This window comes from Pinus tabuliformis, chromosome 2_2, assembly GCF_031772625.1.
Source record: "Pinus tabuliformis cultivar Carrire ecotype Pingquan chromosome 2_2, CPIR1, whole genome shotgun sequence".
Lineage (NCBI taxonomy): Eukaryota > Viridiplantae > Streptophyta > Pinopsida > Pinales > Pinaceae > Pinus > Pinus tabuliformis.
Window position 1 is genome coordinate 635,075,312 of NC_142300.1, and position 20,584 is coordinate 635,095,895.

The window sequence follows — 20,584 nt, forward strand, 5'->3', positions numbered from 1 at the left end:
AAAGAATTGTATGCATTAGTACAGAGTGTGAAAAAGTGGAAACGTTATTTAATGGGAAAAGAGACAGCTATACATACTAACCATCAACCACTTCAGTATTTGCACTCACAAACTAAGTTGCAGCAATCAAGACAATATAGGTGGATGGGTTTCCTACAACAGTTTCATCTTGTCATCAGATATAAAAAGGGCATACACAATAAAGTTGCAGATATGTTGTCCAGACCAATCATAAATGCATCTACTATACTTAAGCATAATTCAGTACTGCATGAAAGCTACATTGAACAATATGCTCAAGATATAGATTTTAAATAAGTATATGCAACTTTAAGTCATGGCAAATAAGTAGAAGAATTGGATTATCACATAAAGGACCAACTCTTGCATCATTTTAGAAAGTTATGCATTCCACAAACTGAAAGAGTAAAGATAATTTGAGAAGCACACACTTCTCTAATATCAGGTCAGTTTGGTGTAAGTAAAACAGTTGCACAACTGCAAAGATTTTGTTATTGGCCAAAAATGAATGAAACTGTTTCTAGATATGTAAGAGGGTGTACCGTGTGTGCTAAAAGCAATCCCAGTAATAGAAAACTAGGCTTGTACACTCCATTGTCAGTACCCTCTCATCCTTGGGAAAGTGCCTAAATCTGGTCATGACTATTTAGATGTTGTTGTGGATAGGTTCAGCAAAATGTGTATTTTAATACCTTGTGACAAATAGATTACAACTGAAAAAACTGCCAAATTGTTCTTTCAACATGTATGGGTTCATTTTGGATTACCCACTTCCATTATATCTAATCGAGATTCCCGATTTGTTGGGAAATTTTTGTCGAGTCTGTGGGAACTAATGGACACCAGACTAAAGAAGAGCACAACTTTTCATCCACAAACAGATGGCCAGACAGAAGTGGTCAACGTGATAGTGATCCAGTTACTCAGAGGCTATTGCAGCAAGAATCCCAAGCTTTGGGATGAACATTTGTGTTATGTGCAGCATGCTTACAACAGAGCTAAACATTTTTCTACACAAATATCTCCTTTTGAGACCTGTTTTGGTTTCACACCAAGGCCTCCCTTGGATTTTGTCTTTGGAAAAAATGTAGTAGTTGATGGACACAGTGATGTGGATAAAGAAACCAAGCTCATTGAATAAATCCAAGAGATTCACAAGGCAGTATAGGAACAGCTGGAAAAGAGCCAAGCCAAATACAAGGCAAGGCATGATAAGCATTGGATTGAGCATAGTTTCCAGGTTGGTGATCAAGTCTGGCTGTATATCAGCAAGGACAGAATGCAAGGTGAAGGTAAAAAGCTAAAACCAATCAGGTATTGACCTTTTAAGATACTTGAGAAAATTGGTGAGAATGCTTTTCGCCTTGATTTACCCACTTACATGCACTTCTACTCAGTTGTTAATGCAAACACCTTGAGACTATTTGAACCTTCATTAATTGAAGATCCCAAATAGCAAAGTCAATTGCCTTCTATTGATGATCTATTATCTGAATATCTCAATGAATTGCAGGAAGATACAGTCCTGGACAGAAAGGTGAGAACGACGCACAGAGGGGATGTCGAGTACCTGAGGATTGGACTCAAAGGTTCAAAACCAAGCAGTGCCCAATGGGTAGAAATTGAGCAGGTGAGGAAACAATATCCTCATTTGATTGATGCTTAAGAAAACCAACTTTTGGTGGTCCAAACGCTTTTTAAGTGGGAAGGTCGTGATCCGAATTGGATCCTAAATACTCTCTAAGTTTGCATGACTGATTTAAATTATTCCAAAAGATTCAAGTCTTAGAAAGATCACGCTATCAGAAGGAATCCTTGTGACAGTTGCAGTTGTGACTAGAGCAGAGAAACGAGGACCCTCAGTTGAGAGCGCAGACCGTTGGCCCATGGTGACGCATGATGGCACCAAATTGGCAAAGCTGGGGGATAATTTAAGAAATGGGGTAGTTAAGCACTAATCGTGTATCGCAGGGCGTCCCTCTTAGTGAAGGAAAGCCCCGAAGTGCTCCGACCCAAAATGACTGTGAAATGCAGAAAATTAATGCTTTCAATTCCGTAGTGCGGGATTCCACAAAACCTGTAGGATATCGGAAGGGCTTGAGGTGGTAAGTAGTTTTGACTGAGTCCTGCCCGATGCCACACATCAACCAACACACGTCCGACAGATGAAAGAGAAAACCACCCGTATCGAATAGGTAATCATCAGGAAACTTGTCCGCCTGATATGAATGACGACTGTAGGATCGGGGGGGGCAGATCAATGGCGGAGGTACATCCTAATAAATGACCAGATTTGGCAAGATTATAAAGCAATATTAAAGGGGATTTGAAGTTCGACGTGGATGATGAGTTGGCAAAGTAATCGTATTCATGGGAAATCTTGAAGCAAACAGAAATAACGGCCATTCAAATGCAATTCAAGGAATCTGACATGCTCAATTCGTTAGGAAAACAGGTGGCCACCTCCCTGTGAGGCGTTACCTAGTGATGATGATGCAGAGCAGAGGAATTCAAACGGACAAAGGTAGGGAAATCAGAACGCCGGGAAGCAGAAATGAAAAGTTAGAAGTTAGAATGGCTTTAAAGCCATGAACTGATAGAGGCGGAGAGAGGCAAGGCAAGAAGAGTTAGTTAAGGTAGAAAAGCTGAGAGCAGAGAATAGAAGAAGCTGAGCTGACCTGAAGGCAACATCGAGCCGGACAGAGCCATAGAGAGTCAGAGAGTCTGTGAACTCTATATAAGGCTTGAGAGGTTCAAGTGAACTCCTCTGCGTATAGCCTATCATGTATGAGTCTCAGATCAAACTCATACCACTGTGACTAGTAGAGGTCAAATTTCAGTAAGGAGAGTCTGTGTACTTTAGAGACTTGGTGAATCCAAGTCCAATCCTACTGATGTACATCTGTCTAGTGAGAATCAAATGGAGCTCATTGTTGTAAAACTATGCTTGAAAATAGATCGGAAGCAGTTGGTTGCTGGTGGAATTCGAATTATAGATCGGAAGCAGTTGGTTGCTGGTGGAATTCGAATTTGCAGCAGTGTTTTCTTGGTAACAACGCAGCAATGTCTTTCAACGGATTGTGATTGGAGTATGCTCTTGAGGGCAGCTCAAACTATATTGCATGGAAGGACAGGATGGAGGCAGTATTGGATGATAACGGGCTGAAGGAGTTCATAGATACAGATATCCCAAAGCCTACTGATGCTACTCAAGCTGATGCTTGGCAAAAGAAGATCGCAAAATGTCGAAGAATTCTGTTGGAGGGCGTGAAGGATCACATTGTGTCCAGCCTCCATGGAAAGGCTACTCCATATTTGATGTGGAAATCACTAATAGAATTATTCCAAAGCAAGAGCGATCAGAGGAAGCTGGCGCTCAAAGATAAACTCAGAAACATCAAATGCGAGAAGGGAGACAGTATTCCCAAGTATCTCACGAAGTTCACTCAGTGTCGAGATGAGCTAGGAAGTGTGGGGGTTACTGTCGATGATGAGGACTTGGTGAGCTTGGCTCTCCTTGGTCTTCCGAAGAGTTGGCATTCCTATCAGGACTCTGTCAATGGTCGGGAGAAATTTCCAGGATGGGAGAGACTTTGGTCGGATCTTGTGCAGGAGGAGATCAGGCGGAGCACCAGAGACGGTTCTTCATCCATGAAGGATGAGGAGAACTGTGCCTTAGCGAGTAAGGTGAGGAAGGGGAAGGGGAAGGTTTCTCTTTCCGAATCCAGTTCTTCCAATGATGGGAAGAAGGTTGACAAGGCGAAGGTGAGATGCTTTCGTTGTCATGAGTTGGGTCATTATGCTACTAATTGCCCAAAGAAGAAGTCCAAGAAGGGATCCGGGGAAGAATCTAAAGGTGAGGCAGCCTCACTTACTTCACAGTTTGAGTTGGACTTCACACTCTTCGCATGCATGGTTTCATCCATGATGGGAAGTGGTTGGTTTCTTGACAGTGGAGCTTCTTTCCACATGACCGGTGACAAAAGTTTGTTCAGTACTTTGGAGGAGAAAGATCTCCAAATACTCATAGGGATGGGTAATGATGAGAAGTATAGTGTCTTAGGTGTAGGCACGGTTATTTTTCAGAGGGAGCATGGAGCTCGCCTTACCTTGACCGATGTCAGGTATGTACCAGGACTGAAGAGAAACTTGGTGTCGATCGCGATGTTGGAAGACAGAGGATATGATGTGGTCTTTACTAAGGGAAAGGTTTTCCTTAGACACATCATCACTAGACAGGTGAAGCAGATTGGTTCACGGGTCAAGAACCTGTATGCTCTTGAGGTTCAAGATGCATGCAAAGCCTTGAGCAGCAAGGAAACTAATGGAGACTTGGTGGTTGAGAGGGAGCGTATATTACCTCTCAACATGCAGAGCCAGAAGAAGTCTCAGACGATTGTGGAGGAGCCACGATTGGTGCAGCAGCTTCAGGAGATTGTGGAGGAGCCACAACAGGGGAAGCTGAGAGGATATCGAGTAGAGACATCTACTCATCCAGAGACCTCCAGTAGGGGGAAACTTCAAGCCAGGTGGGCTGAGGGATCGCATGCATCCATACCTCCAGGTAGGAGGTGGGGTGATGTGGATTGATCATCCCAAGGAGGAGGGGCAAGATCCTTGAGGTACCCAACCTCTTGGATGAGACCTTGCTACGGGAGCCCCGATGTGTAGTAGCAGGAACTGACTAATTGGGTAGAGACAGATGCGGATGGAGCGGCAGAGAGAGCGACAGTGCAGGGAATCCCAGGACAGCGCATAGCTAGCAGGCTGTAGCAATGTGAGAGGCACAAGTGTTTTGCACAGTGTTAGGTGGCACAGAGAGGTGTGCAATGGTGCGAGATGCATGGAGATGTTGCAGTAGCGCAGATGTCAGAGAGGGAGCACTTGTCAGCAGCAGGTAGAGCTTCAGCATCAGAGGATGTTTCTATCCCAACAGGGAGGTCAGTTGGGAGGTGCAGTGCGGATGAAATGCTGGGAGATAGAACCAGCAGCAGCACGGATGCAGTCAGAGATCAAAGTGACAGAGGCTAGAGCAGTCAGATACTGAAGAGCACAGAGATGCAGAGTTTCAGTTGACAGAGGCAATAGTAGTCAGAGACTTTGATGACAGAGCAAGTGGACCGGCCAAATGTGTTGCATGGAGAACATTCCAGAGTTACAGGATCGGGTTTGAGAGGAAGCCTTTCTTGTTGAGAGGGAGTGTTGAAAAGTGTGCAACAAGAAATGCTTGTTGAGAGTGCAACAAGATGATGGAGCTTAGTGAAAAGAGTCGCCTTCACTAAGTGGGCCCGCAGGCTATTTTTGGCGCAAGTCTATTTTTAGACTATGTCTATTTTTAGACATATGGATCATGTCTATGGATGATTGATCAAGTTGGGAAAAATAGATGGACTTCTATTTTTGATGAAAGTGTGAGTGATCACAGTGTGAGTGATTACAGTGTGAGTGATCACAGTGTGAGTGATCAAAGTCAAAAATAGAAAAGTCAAATATTATTATCTCACAATAATATTTGGACTATAAACTTAATCTTATTCTCTTGGAGCACTTCAGTTTGAGCTACGGAAGTGGCACATGCAGCTGTCAGAAGGAAATTCGTTTTTCTTATGAGTCAGTTGAGTTGTTGCATGCATGACTTCAGTTAGAACTCAAGTGAGTTGAGTTTAGTGGACTGGAGGTACAGTTGATGGAGTTGTGTTCAGTTTAGCTTTGTTAAACTGGTTGTATTTAGTCTAACTGATCAATAGACTAAAGATGAGTTGGGTGAATTAGTTATTAATTAATTCACAAGTTATTAACTCATAATACAACTATAGAATACATCAGTTAACTCAGTTGCATGTCAGTGCATGTTCAGTTCAGCAGGGACAAGTGTTAGAGGATCAGATTGCTATCAGTTGTGACTATAGTTGTGCATGATGATTTGCACAATCAAAGGATTGAGTATGCCAATGAGTTTGCTCACGTATCTTCATGATATTATATAGCTGTTTCTCGCGTCCAACATAGTGTGGGTGACTATTTTGCAGGTGAAAATCGAGTTTGGGAAGCTATTCTCATCAGTTCTTGAGCATGTATTGAGCAGTGGAGGCAGGCAAGCAGCGGGAGAGATTTGGAGATCAAATCTGAGCTGTATTGTGTGTAACAGGTGGAGATACTTGTGAGAAGTATTATGCTTTGTATTGTTACATGATTCAATCAATATAATATACAGATAGTGTGGGGTTTTTAGCGAGATGCTTTCCCCGGGATACATACTGTGTTTATGAGTTTGATTGATGCTTCTATGTGTGCCTGTGGATGTTTCTGCTTCTGTAATTTGATGATCAACGTAGAGGAGATTATGTATTATACATGTTCCGCTTAAATTATATGATCAGGATAATCTCTGTTGAATATGTGTCATATTATTCAAAATTTCTACAACCTTGACCTAATTTCCTGCTCTCATCCCTAGTCCAGCAAACCTAAAAAACCCTAAATTTCCAAACACTCAAACAAAACCTATACATCTAGCCTAAAATCTATTTCTTTACCAGTCATTGACTGAGAAATCCTTAGAGAGATCCCTCTCTGGTTCAACAGGGCTAGCTGCTGAACTGTAAGTGGTTTGAAGTTACCTCCTTCGATCTCCTCCTCAACATGGGAAATTGTAGGGGATAACATGTCGGACAATAGTGAGCTCAAGAATATTATCTTTAGGGAATTTCATGCTAAGCTGTATTCAGGTCACCTAGGATATCATAAGACATTGAAAGCAGTGAAGAAGTTCTACTACTAGCCGAATTTGAAGAAGGAAGTGGCAGAGTTTTTGGCTAGGTGGTTGGATTTTCAGCAAGTAAAGGTAGAATGTAAGCACCCAAGTGGATTACTACAGTCAATTCTGATTCCATAGTGGAAATGGGATGTCATTTCCATGGATTTCATTATAGGTTTTTCGAGTACATCTAGACAACATGAATATATCACGATTGTAGTGGATAGGTTGACAAATGTAGCACACTTCATTATAGTTAAGTCTACTTATTCAGGTAATGATGTAGGGCAAGTATTCATCAAAGATGTAATGAGGTTGCATGGTGTTTTGAAGAAGATTATGTTAGAAAGGGATGCCAAGTTCACTTTTAGGTTCTGCAAAAAGAGTTATTTGTAGGTTTGGATACAGTGTTGGCCTTTAGTACAATTTATCATATGCAAACAGATGGACAGATAGAGAGGGTCAACAAGATTTTGGAGGACATGTTGAGAATATACATCATGCATCAACAATGAAAGTGGAAAGAGTATCTTCCACTTGTTGAGTTTGCTTACAACAATGCGTATCACGAGTCTCTAAGGATGAGTCTATTTGAGGAACTCTATGGGAAAAGTTGTAATACTCCTATAAATTGGAGTGATTCAGTGAATAGGGTGTTGATTGGACTAGACATGCTAGAAGATATGGAACAAGAAATGCAGGTTATCAAGAAGAATCTAAAGGTAGCAAAGGATAGACAAAAGATTTATGCAGATCATTATAGGGTGTTTAAGGAGTTTCAGGTTGGGGAACATGTGTACTTGTGCATCAAACCCAAGAATATCTCCTTGAGGATTGGATCATGTGCCAAGTTGGCACCTCGGTATTGCAGATCTTTCAACATTCTTGATAGAATTGAACCAGTAGCCTATCAACTTACACTACCTCGAAAGTGAAAGTCCATGATGTTTTCCATGTGTTGTTTCTTAAGAAGTATGTGAAAGATGTTGATCATGTGATTGATTGGTCTGTCTTGTAGGTGGAACCAGAAGGAGAATTCCAGTGAGAACCTCATTGCATTTTGCAGAGAAAGATGTTCATGCTCTAGAACCGAGAAATCAAGCAAGTTAAAGTGAAGTGGAAGCACTTTGGCCCCAATGAAGCTACATGAGAGATGGCTGATCAAATACAGACCATGTATCCTTCATTGTTTTTCGGTTAAGGAAAATCAATTTTGGTAGGTATATATGTATATGGATGTAAATACTGCCATGAGTTATGTTATAAAGATCCAATAAGCGGAATGGTTGTCATGTTGTTATTTTTTTCATGTTGGTTTCATTTTCAATAGGTTGTTCATTGTAAATACTACAATGAGCTAAATTTATAAAGATCCATGGGGAGTATGTTTTTTCTTATCAGTGATATTGCTAGTTGTAGGTGTCATTTAACACCAAGGATGGTGTTCTCCCAAGGGGGTGGGTTCTGTAACATCCCTGGTCAAAATTCCATGTAATAAAGTTAAAAAAGGAAAAATAATAACCAAGATAATGGGACACATATTCCAAGTTGAATGTTGGGGAAAACATAGTGATGGGGATCTCTTATGATTAATAAATGGCTATGGAAATTGGTAAAGGAAATGGCAAAGTAAAAATGATGATAATTGACATTTATTTATGAAAATAATAAAAATAGGAGAAAAGGAAGGTGAAACATCATAGGTTTCATGTGAGGAGGAAATTTAAGGAAACTGAAGAAAATAGAGGCCTCAATAATAAAAAGGCTTTTGGGGATTAGTTCACAACTTTTGTCAGTTCAGTCTTTGACACTCTCATTCTATTCTCTCTCCCATACTCTTGGACACTTAGAGTTTTATTGGAGCACTTTTGGAGCATTGTGGCATACTTGGGATTTGGAGCAAGAAGGTAAAGGAAAAGAAGGAAAGTGCAAGGGGACAGTGGGATCAACAACTACAATGGATTTGCTTTGCAGGTACCGAGTTGCATGTATGATTTCCTTTCTAGTTTTTGGATGCATGGCATATGCATGTGGTTGTTTGGTTATGGCCTATCATTGGCATGGAGGATTGCTTGGATTGACAGTGGTTTTTCCTGGCCTTGTCATTTCCTACATAACCATGGTGTTTTGGGTTTTCCGTCTTGTTTGCTAGTTTGTCCTCATGTTCCTTATGGTTTTGGGTTGAGTTATTAGTTCCTCAAGCCTTGGTTGGAAAAACGCTCTGGAAGCCTTGTGATAGCTTGGGTTGAGTTACTAGTCCTAGAAGCCCTCGTTGGACAAACACTCTAGAGTCTGGAAGAAACTATGGGTTGAGTTACTAATCCTAGAAGCCTTGGATGGAAACAACGCACTAAAGCCTTGAATAGCTTTGGTAGAGACCAATCTGGTGATGGTTAGTTATGTCTGATATTGAGGTGAAATGATTGGTTGTTCGTTGAGGTGCTTTGGCCTCAGGATGCCCTAGCTTGGTTTTATTAGTTTATTCCATGAGATCCCAAATTCATGCTTGAAATATGGTGTGGGGGTGATTGGATGAAAGAGAGATTTGGTTTAACCCAATCTATGGTTGGGTGGTATGTGGAAGTCATTGACTTGGTTGGATTTTCATATGTTAATAAGAGCTCCTTTTCCTTTGGTATTTCATGAGTAAATGTGGTTTTCATTATGTGGCTTTAATGGTGGTTTCATCATTGATATTTCTATGGTTGTTTGTTGGTTATAAGCATGTTTTATGACAGAATTGAGTTATGGATCTCATCATGTTTTGATTATTTGATGAAATGTTAATGAATGCATGACCTAATAGATTATATTGCATCTATTATGAGGAGGCATCAATCCTTCTTGAAAATTATTAGATAAGTATGAGACCCCTATGTTCAGATGTGTATTTATGACCTGCACATTACATGTTTATGATATGTTTGACGGAATGCTTATAATGGCTGGTCGGGGCCAGGTCAAGTCCTTGTTTAAGCGTTTTCATTAGTAGCCTTATTTCATTGTTATTTACCATCTCTAGAAGTTTCATGAAATGTTGGATAGAGGGCTGAGTCCTAGCCCTAAAAAAGTGGCTCAAAATTTGAGGTCACTATCACATAACTTCCTGAAAGAGGTTGTAGTTGCATGGATGCCTTGTTTTGGGAGTGAATGGAGGGTCTCATTCGCATGGAAGGCATGACATGGGAGTGACTGGGGGTCTAGTTCAGCATAAAATTAAGTTGTCTCAGGGGTTGGACACTTGGAGGGTTTGGTTGGCTCCTGAACATTTTGTAGCTTCTGAGGAAGGTTAGATTGGTCTTGTCTTGTCAATTCCACTTCCTTAACAGTATATATATATATATATATATATATGTATATATATATATATATATGTATATATATATATATATATATATATATATGTATATATATATATATATATATGTATATATATATGTATTTATATATATATACATATATATATACATACATATATACATACATATATATATATACATATATATATACATATATATATATATATACATATATATATATATACATATATATATATATATACATATATATATATATATATATACATATATATATATATATATACACACACAGATATATATATATATATATATATATATATATATATATATCAAAAGGGGAGGGAAGAATACCTTAGAAAACCACTCAATTCAAAAATTTGACATATATGCCATCACATAGATTCTAACGACAATGGCCATTGTAGCCAAGACCACAAAAATATACGTGTGCGATCAATAAAACCTTAGCCTAATGCTTACAAAAAAAACCACATGACCATATCCATGACCAAAAAATTATCCGTCAACATTTCCATTTAACACACAATCCTTGGCACCAACGCTGCAACATAGTGTTTATATGATCACATGCCATTATTGTAAACTCATCCCCTAGTGATTTCTTCTCGGCAATCTATCCAGGATGGAAATATATTAAAAAAGTTATGGTTTTGTCTCTTCGGTTCCCATTAAGTAACAAACTCCAAAAACTTGGAAAAACTAAGTATTTCTCCCCTTATCTATGTTATGAGATCAACTCCATGTAGATTTATTATAGGGATATTACATAGATTAATGAACACATAGTGTTCCCCTGCATAACCTCTTCAATTACGTCCAATCATAAAGAAATCACATGATTAATGAATAATTAAAATAGAATCACACAAAAATCATAGAGACAACAATGAACCATTTTGTAACCTTTTTCCACACTCATAATATTGTTTGCACGCACACACACACACTCTCTTTATGTTTTATTAAATTCTAAACAATGATAAATACTTATGAAACATCACTCCAAATCCATGAGGATAGGTTCATGAGAGTCAAACTTGGAATAATTAAAAAATTTCTCAACAAATAACTACATTTAATGGATTACATGTCAACAAAACAAATTTCATCGTACCAATCCCACACGTTAAGGAACCAACTCCTTTGGTAAAAAAATTTGACCTTCTTTGCCAATTGAGCTTTTCAGATGCATCAACTTTCATATGCCTAGTCTCAAAATAGTTTCAAACAAGTGGCGTCTCGTATTTTTTGTGCAACATGCATAGTCGTTGAAATACATTCGCATTTTTGAACTAGACCAAGGAGCCATTTGAGAAAATAAAATTTCAAAACAAATATATTATTCACCTTCAAGTGGTTGCAGAATAATTAAAAACAATGTTGTACATAAGCTTACTCATGGAAACCATTATGACTTATCTAGAACTCATACTTCGTCATTACTACCTAGCCCATGTATATATGTGATATGGACCATTAGGCTAACTTGCTATGAATGATAAGATTGACACTGAATGTTATATTGTGGTTGAAGGATGTAGTATTTGTTGGACAATGTAACTACACTCGACCTTCATAATTTCTTTTGTACTTATCACATGCTCAAATTTATTTATCATCTAGGTCAAGCATGTCCTTCATGCCCTAGGGTTTATTGAGACAATAAGGTCTTTGTCATATGTATAACAACCATTTGGGCAATTTGTAAGAATAAAGAGAAATTATTTTTGAATCTAGAAAGCCAAAATAACCTCCAAGGCCAAGTTGGCTCTCCTAATAAATAGTTTTCCTAGGCTAGGCATATTAGACCTCTTGAGAAGTGTATATAAAGGAAGAAGATTTGACTCATTTGTACACACTTCAGAAGTTCGATCTATGGAAAGAAGAGCGAAGGACAAGAAGATAAGAGGAAGTCAAAAGAAATAATTGTTTGTGCTTGATTTCTCTCACATTATTGTAGGAGGCCAAAAAGTGGGTATGAAATAGAAGGACAATTTTTTTATTTGACCAAAAACTCCAAAGTTTGACTTTTTTTTTACCTTGTTTCGAGAAGGAATTGTTGGAGGGATGACTTGATGCTTGGAGGAGCTATTTTGTTTGGTCTTTGGGTCTTGAATTTCTCATTTGATCTAATTCTATAAGAAAAGAAGAGATTATTTCTGGGTTTTCCCCTTGGAGGGGGTTTATCCTGGCTTGGGGCCTATATTTTGTGTCCATTGTCTTTTATGATATTCATGATTTATGTTATTAATAATTGTTTAATGAAAAGAATATAATAAAGAATAATAAGGAGATAATATAGTTCACAACCAATTATTAAGGATAACGATAATTGTTTAAATAGTTTCCATATTAGATTATCCAACATGGTTTCAGAGCTAAGGTGAAGAGAAGGAAACTTGAAGATCATCTTGTTGGCATAAGAGGAGGTTGCTTGTCAAAGAGAATAATTCGCTAAGGACAAAAGGAAAGGCTTAAGGAAGAATACCTATTGGCCAAGAAGGAATATTACTACATCAATATCTAATTTAAGGCCTCATCATCTTAAGAAAATATATCTATCTTTCTCTTGACGGCTCTTTGCTATTGAAGGACATCTTTGAATACTATTGAATAATATTTAAAGCATCAAGATAGTTTAAGCCTTATCAAGAAGGACACTTGCTTGACAAGTAAGTACTATATTTTCCTCCATGTCTCAGTCTACAAATCAAATGAATTCACTTTGGAAGGAAATAAAACTCAGTGGATCAACAAACTTCCTAACATGGAAGAAAATGATTAATTTGGTGCTCATGGAAAATGAAGTCATGGAATATGTTCTTGGATAAATTACTCAACCAGAAAAAAATAAGACTCAAGAATTAACAAGATACAATAAGGAATAGGTGTGGGAACAATGGATTCTTATTGAATCCATAAAGGATCATCTCATTCCCTTTGTGGACTATTTGAGTACATCTAAATAAATCTATGATAAGTTGGTAATTTTACTTTATAAGTGCATATGGTTAGAAAATATCCTTGAGAAGTCAACTATATAAAACAAGGATATCAAGGAATGAAGATATGGCCACGTATATTATGAATATATCACAATTTATGGACAAGTGGAAAGGGCTTGTGGAAGTCATCTCTTATTCATAAATGATTGCTTGTGTACTAAACGTTTTTCCACATGGATGGAGAAATTTTGCAACTAGTGTCTACTCAAGAAAACAAACTACTCTGTTTTATTAACTATGGGCTCAATGTATCTTGGAATAAACCAGATTGAACGGAAAATATGACACTAAATAAAATGAAAAGTCTCAACACTTTGTTGTAAAATCCAAGAAGAAGAAAAGAAAGTTTGGAATGTCCACAGGAAAGCAAGATATGTCCAAGGTACAATGCTTTGGATGCAATGAATATGGAAATTTTAAGAGGGATTTTCCAAAAAAGAAAATCAACAAAAGGAAGGAAAGGAGAAGAGCTCACATAGATGAAGAAGAGGAAGAACCTAGGAAGAATCCAAAAGGTGAAAATCCCAAGGATGTATACTATTGAAAGAAGCTCCATCTCTATTAGGTTCATTTGCAGTTTGACTTTCTTTTATTAGAAGGTAGCAGTTAGAGTAGCATGCATCATTGAATTCACTAGAAGAGACTTGATTTTCATGAAGCATGGCGTCATATAAGGAAGCATATAATAGTAGAGGAATTAGAGTCTAAATGATCAAATTTCTTTGAAATAAGACATCTAGCTAACAAGAATGAGAAGATTTAAACCATCTTGCACATCACAGTTCATCTAAGTATTTTATAACAAAATTCTAAAAGTAGTCATCTTGCAAAAAGGATCATGAGGATCCTCCAATAAGAACCATCATCTAGGGAAGGTTATTTAATATTTTGAAGATGCATTATGACATGGATAGTATATTCCACTTAGTACATAAAAAATAGTCTTGAAGGGCGAAGGCATGTAGATGGTCAAGTTGTAGTATGAAAAGCATAATTAAAGTCTTTCTCCTCTTAGAGAGGGAAACTTATCTTCGATAAGGATAAGAAGAAAGATCATTCAAAGGAAGGATGGTTATATGAACAAGGTATGCATAGCTCTTCTATAGAAGGTAGAATTCATGTCTACATGAATTTTACAAAAAATGTTGGTCATAAGAATGTCCCTGGTAGCATGAGCATGAAAGGTCTTCCACGTGGTTACTTGATTCTGGGAATAATTTTTCATGATTTAGAATTACTAAAGAAAAATACTCTTCCATGAGATAATATGAATTAGACATTATTACATTGATCAACACCAAATATGGTCTCTCGGAGAAAGAAAGAGTGTTGACAATGATAACTTCAAGAAATAAGATATTGTAGATTGCTGATCAAAATAATTTCATGGGCACGCAGATATAGACCATGTGGAAGGTTGTTGATCTCAAAGGAAACAAATAACAATAGTATGATATCTTGACAAAATGCCATCGTATTGAATTAATTTTGATATCGATGTTTTAATGTTGGTTATCTAGTTGGTATATGGTTTTGATATTTCAAAGAATGTTGCAAAAAATGGGTAATGGTAGTTGAAGAAAGTCTATATACAATTGTTTGTTTTTAAACTAAATTCAATGAATACATGGATTGAGTGAATGGATTTGGTAATTCATGGAGGATTATTTAGTCAAGATGTCTACATCATCTTGGGATTGAAAAGTAGTAGTAAAAAAGGATAACCTAATGGTTATGTTTCGATAATAATGAATATCACTTTCATGATTAAAGGGAGCAATGATTAACTCTACTTTGATTCAATCAATATAATTCCTTTGTTGATTATGACTAAAGGAAAGTGAAATGAAGGGTTGATGGACTGAACCCTATCGGAAATTGAAGAAAAATGTTGGTTTCATAATATCCAAGAAATGTAAAAGCTCAATGTGATGACATACAAAGAAAAGGAGGATCCATGAATCTACTTGAATATTTTCATGAATAACTAGTAGTTGATATATTAATGAAGATACACTAAAGAACTTGTGTATGCCTTCCTAGTTAAAAGGAAGTAAGAAATCTCCTCTATGCTTGAGAGGGAGTAACAAGACTCCTTAAATATTCGATAAGGAGAAATGACCTATTCCTTAATCAAGAGGGAATGATGATATCCTTTGTGGTTGAGAGGGAGTGATGTTAGACATCATATTCTCCATGTGTCATGTACTAGATCAGGACTAACAATCGTAATTCTAGTGAAGGCATTAAGATGGAGAATGAAGGATTGGATAAGCATTTGGGATCGATAATCCTCGAGGATAGATAATCCAAGATAGAAAATAATCTAATGGAATGATACTCTTTCAGTATTGGACAGGGTATCAAAGACAAGAGTGGTTGAAGAGGACTAATATTCTTTGAGGATTGGGAATCCAATATAAGAATAGTCCAAGAAGGGCATACCTAGTGAAAGTCTAGATGAGGTATGTTCCTTAAGAGGTATGTTCCTTAAGAGGTATCTTGACCTCAGTGTCAACAACTATAGTGGTCCAATCCCTTCAATGATAAGCTTATCTTATCTTGACCTTAGTGCCAACAATTTTAGTAGTCCAATCCCTTTCAATTTGGGTTCGATGAAAAATTTATCTTATCTTAACCTCTGCTCCAATGATTTCAATGGTCCAATCCCCTCCTTTTTTGGTTCGATGGGAAGGTTATCCACTCTTATCCTTTCCGAAAATTCACTAAGTGGCCACATACCTCCCACCCTAGGCAATTTTACTCAACTATTCTGTCTCTTTTTGTCTTCCAACCATTTAAGTGGCATAATACCAGTTGAATTAGGGTTGTTGCATAAACTAGTTTTCCTCAATGAAAAATACCATTTGAATTGGGATTTTGTTCTTCCCTCATGACTTTAGATTTGAGCAATAACCAATTGGTTGGAATCATACCATCTCAAGTGGGTAATTTGAGCAGTCTTGAATCGCTTGCATTGGGGAACAATAGTCTCACAGGGACAATTCCAAAATCTATAGTAAATCTTCAAAATATCACATTGATAGATTTGAATTCAAACCATTTAAATGGATGTATTCCACTTAACATAGGTCATTTAAAATATCTAGATACTTTGGATATACATAATAACAATATTTCAGGGAGTATTCCAAATAGTGTTAGTAATTTGGTTTCACTTGTTGATTTAGATGTATCCAATAATAGCCTAGAGGGACCAATCCCTATTAGTATTGGTAATTGCACTTCTCTCATTACTTTCTATGCTTACTCCAATAAGCTCTGTGGGACGTTGCCTACATCTTTGCCCACATGTACCAAAATTCAATTGCTCGACATAAGCATGAATGGATTGACAAGGGAACTTCCTAGCTACCTTGCATCTTTTGATAACTTAAGTGTTTTAAACATTGCTTATAATAATTTTAGTGGTCTTATTCCTAAAGAGATCACAAATTTGAAGGAATTGCAATGATTGGATTTATCTAACAATAAATTTAGTGGAGGAATACCAATTGATCTTGAGATACTTCAAGGATTTAGAATCAACATATCTTCACAAAATGAAAGCTTAAATGGTGTTTTTTATAAACCACTTTCAAATGAAATAGGGGAATGGTCTATATCAATTTATCAAATGGAAGGAAGTGAACATATTAGACTACCAGAGGTGATACCAGAAAACACTTTATTTGATTTTTCTAACAATATTCTTACAGGAGAAATCCCTACAAGCATGGGAAGTATGAGCAGCTTGCGATGGTTGAATTTATCTCAAAACCAATTGGAAGGGCCAATACCTACATCTCTTAGTAACATATCTACTTTAGAGGTGTTGGACTTAGCAAAAAATAATTTGACTAGATTGATTCCTCAAGAACTCTCCAAATGACATTGGTTGAGGACTCTACATGTTTCATCTAATAGCTTATGTGGACAAATTCCAACAGGGACGCAATTCTCAAATTTTGATGCAGCCTCTTTTCAAAGAAATAAATGCTTATGGGGATGTTCTTTAGATTTATGCAGAAATCAAAGGAAAAATCCCATAGGGGAAGGTAATAATGCCACTACAAGTACTCATGTTAAAGTAGACTGGTTGACTCGTGTGAATGAAAAGATATCATTGATAGTAATGGGGATGGGAGTAGGAGTTGGATTTGGGGGAGTAGTTGTTTTGTTCATGGTGTGGAAGAGGGCTAGAAATTGGATATTAAATCTATCCTCCAAGAAGTCACAAGTATTTTATGGACTCTATCGACTTCCTAAATAATAAGATATTGTACCATTTTTCACCAAAATATAAATAAAGTACTATGTGTTGCTATGGTATTTATACCTTAGTTATGATTACAACTAAGAAAATCAATTGTAATACAAAAAGAGAGAAAAATTGTATCAAGAGTGAACATGATGTGTACAAAACATATATGCAAAATCATATAAAAGTGAAAATAACTTTCATTTTATAATTTATAATTTTGTTAAGACAAAGACATATCTCATCTTAAACCTAAAATTTCTTTTTAAACTCTAGATAATTGATTTATTACATTTTATAGCTACACTTTTATGTAGACCATAACCTTTCATTGTATCATATATATATATATATATATATATATATATATATATATATATATATATATATATATATATATGACATCTACTCTTAAGATGATTATATCTTTGTCTTATACATTGTATTCATTGTAAAATGAGTTTTCTCTCTCCTTTTTATCATTTTCTGCTTACTTCATAACAAACTTAAAGTGTTATAAATAATAATAATAATAATAATAATATCCATTTTTAAGGTCACAGCCAAGCCAGACACCAAATTGGTGTATGAGACCCCCTTGTTTGTGGGACAAGGGACCCACCTCCGCGCAGCGATTTGACTGCTAAGTCTACAAAGGCATACATACTCTACCCCCCTCTGGTTTTGAACCTGTGACCTCTTAGGAGGAAACACATGCTCTTAACCATTAGGCCCACTCAAGCTGTATATATATATATATATATATATCTATATATATATATAATTTTCAAAGGTTATATATTTGACAATTTTATTAAAAATCATATAATTTATTTTTATTTTGTTTAAAAAAAATATTTAATTAATAAAAATTATCTTATTGGATTTTTTTAATTAAACATAATAGATAAAATTAAAAAAATTGAAAATATGGTAAAATCAAAATAAATTTCAAACTTAAAGTTATAACATATAAATCTATGGAGGATTTTCCAACATTTTTCTTCTTTTAACGAGGGTCGCCAGACAGCAAGTCCCTTCATTGAATGGATCAAACTTATAGCGGTTAATATTGTTTTTAGAGAGAGAGTTGATAGTGAGTTTTAGATATAAATTCTTAGAGATTTTATCAATACTTCATTCTCCTTGTTTGGTTCTTTCCTAGCCTTTGCACAGGGACTAGCTATGAAGCTTACATAGATATTCTGGTTATAGAACCTTTTAATGCATATCAGAGCCAGTATAAATCAGCCTCAACTACTTCAATAATGAAAATAATGAAGATGTGACTTACACAAATAAGCCTAGTAGGTGAACCTTATGTCTTTCCCCAGCCTAAGGCAAACACAACACATATTTCAGTTGCTTTCGTTGTAATTAAGTATTCAAATATATTCATGTAAATTAATCTATCTCAATGTTACAAAAATACACATAGGCCAAAACGTTGGCTAGGGTCATCAAAGAGGAAATTGAAAAAATAAGCAAACATACTCTGGAGAAAGAGCCAAAAATAACACTAACTTGAAAAACACAAAAGTCGGGCAACCATAAAAACTTTGGAAAAATATGTAGACATTGAAGAGATAAATATATTGCCTTGTGAAAAGAACTTTGACAACATAAACACCATAGTCGCAACATGTTAAGAAAGTTTTATAAAATGCCAAACCCAATTTTCCCTGTAACAATATAACTAAATGCTTGAAATGGAATTGTAGAAGTGATATCAAATATGAACCAAGTAGAAATATACCTCCGTGGATTCAAATTACATAAGATACTACAATGAAACAACATAAATACAATACCAATATAGAAAAATGTCTGAGAAGAAAAAATGAGCAAGCCCTGAGATAAACTATTTTAGCGAACTGTTATATATTTGAGATTTTCTTCTATTTGTTGTGTTTTATCATCCATGTATGCTACAAAGAAGGTGACAATGATGTCAATGGAAAAAAATATGTCTATCACTATGTCTGCAATAAATAGAGCTCCAGGTTTCATCTCATCAATGAATCCTAGCTAAAATGGATTAATCCATGTGAAATATACAACCAAAATGATAAAAAAATGTGCTCCGGAACCTAAATCCAAAGAAACATACATTTTCATTCAGTTACGTATAAATTTATGGAAATATAATGTGAAGCACCTGCCACTATAACTGCAGTACTTTACATGTAAATATTATCATATGGGGAGATGATATATTTTGTCAAGTTCATTTGAATGTCTTATGCCCACAGATGGGGCAATGAAGCTTTGGAAAAATAGTGGGAGTTTTGGTGGCCAGAACCATCTTCATCTTGGGCGCTACAAAGTTGGGTGTTGCAGTTGAAGTTTATGCAGTGAGTTGTGATGGGTAACATCTCGATGACCTTCCCTGCACTGCCAACTTGAAGACATTAGCAAGGGGAAATAATGCAATCCCTGTTATAATTTAGTTGTGGTTTAGAACTTCAGACAAATAATTCTATGCAATGTTTCTTGATAATTATATTTGAATAAAATGTTTCATGTTTTATTAATAATATATACTCAATAAGTTATTCAATGTGTAAAATATAAATAATTTATTAAAAAAATTGATAATAGGAGAAATTCAAGAGATTACAAAATCTTATTAGATTCATTGATCTTCATTGTTCCTCCGTATGCCTAAGATCAATAATTGGCAGTCCATCTTTGATGTATATTGAGACAAACATTAATGACTCCCGAATCACAATTTTTGATTAAAAAATGGACAAAAATAATGAAGACACATTTATTTCAGAAATATTCTTACAAGTATACAATATAGATAACGCTAAAGGCATAACTCTAATAAGCAATTCTATTATAGAAAACAAAAATAAAACCAGGCAGAGAAGATAGGTAAATAAACAATTATACCAACATAACACAGAAAATCAAAATAAACAAGAAATTTTTTCCTACAAATATGTAACTACGCTGTGAAGTTTACAAGAAGAGACTACGAAGAGATTGGACATTGTAAGTAATAGTCCAATCAAAATAAGAGTCATGATAGGAAAAACCAAAATGTAGATTCCATTGTCAGTGACACGTGCCATGTTCACTTCACTATTCATTTAAAACCATGTAATTAATGCAATTATATAATATTCCTAAACCATGCTTTAGCTTTTCCGAAAAAAAGAATTCTATTATGTAAAATGAAAAACCACCT

At 36.1% G+C, this 20,584-nt stretch overlaps 1 pseudogene; it reads right to left on the reverse strand.

The window, feature by feature from the left end:
• Nucleotides 1–18,488: 18,488 nt before the first annotated feature.
• LOC149194232 (potassium channel AKT2/3-like) lies at nucleotides 18,489–19,760 on the reverse strand (annotated as a pseudogene).
• Nucleotides 19,761–20,584: the final 824 nt, after the last annotated feature.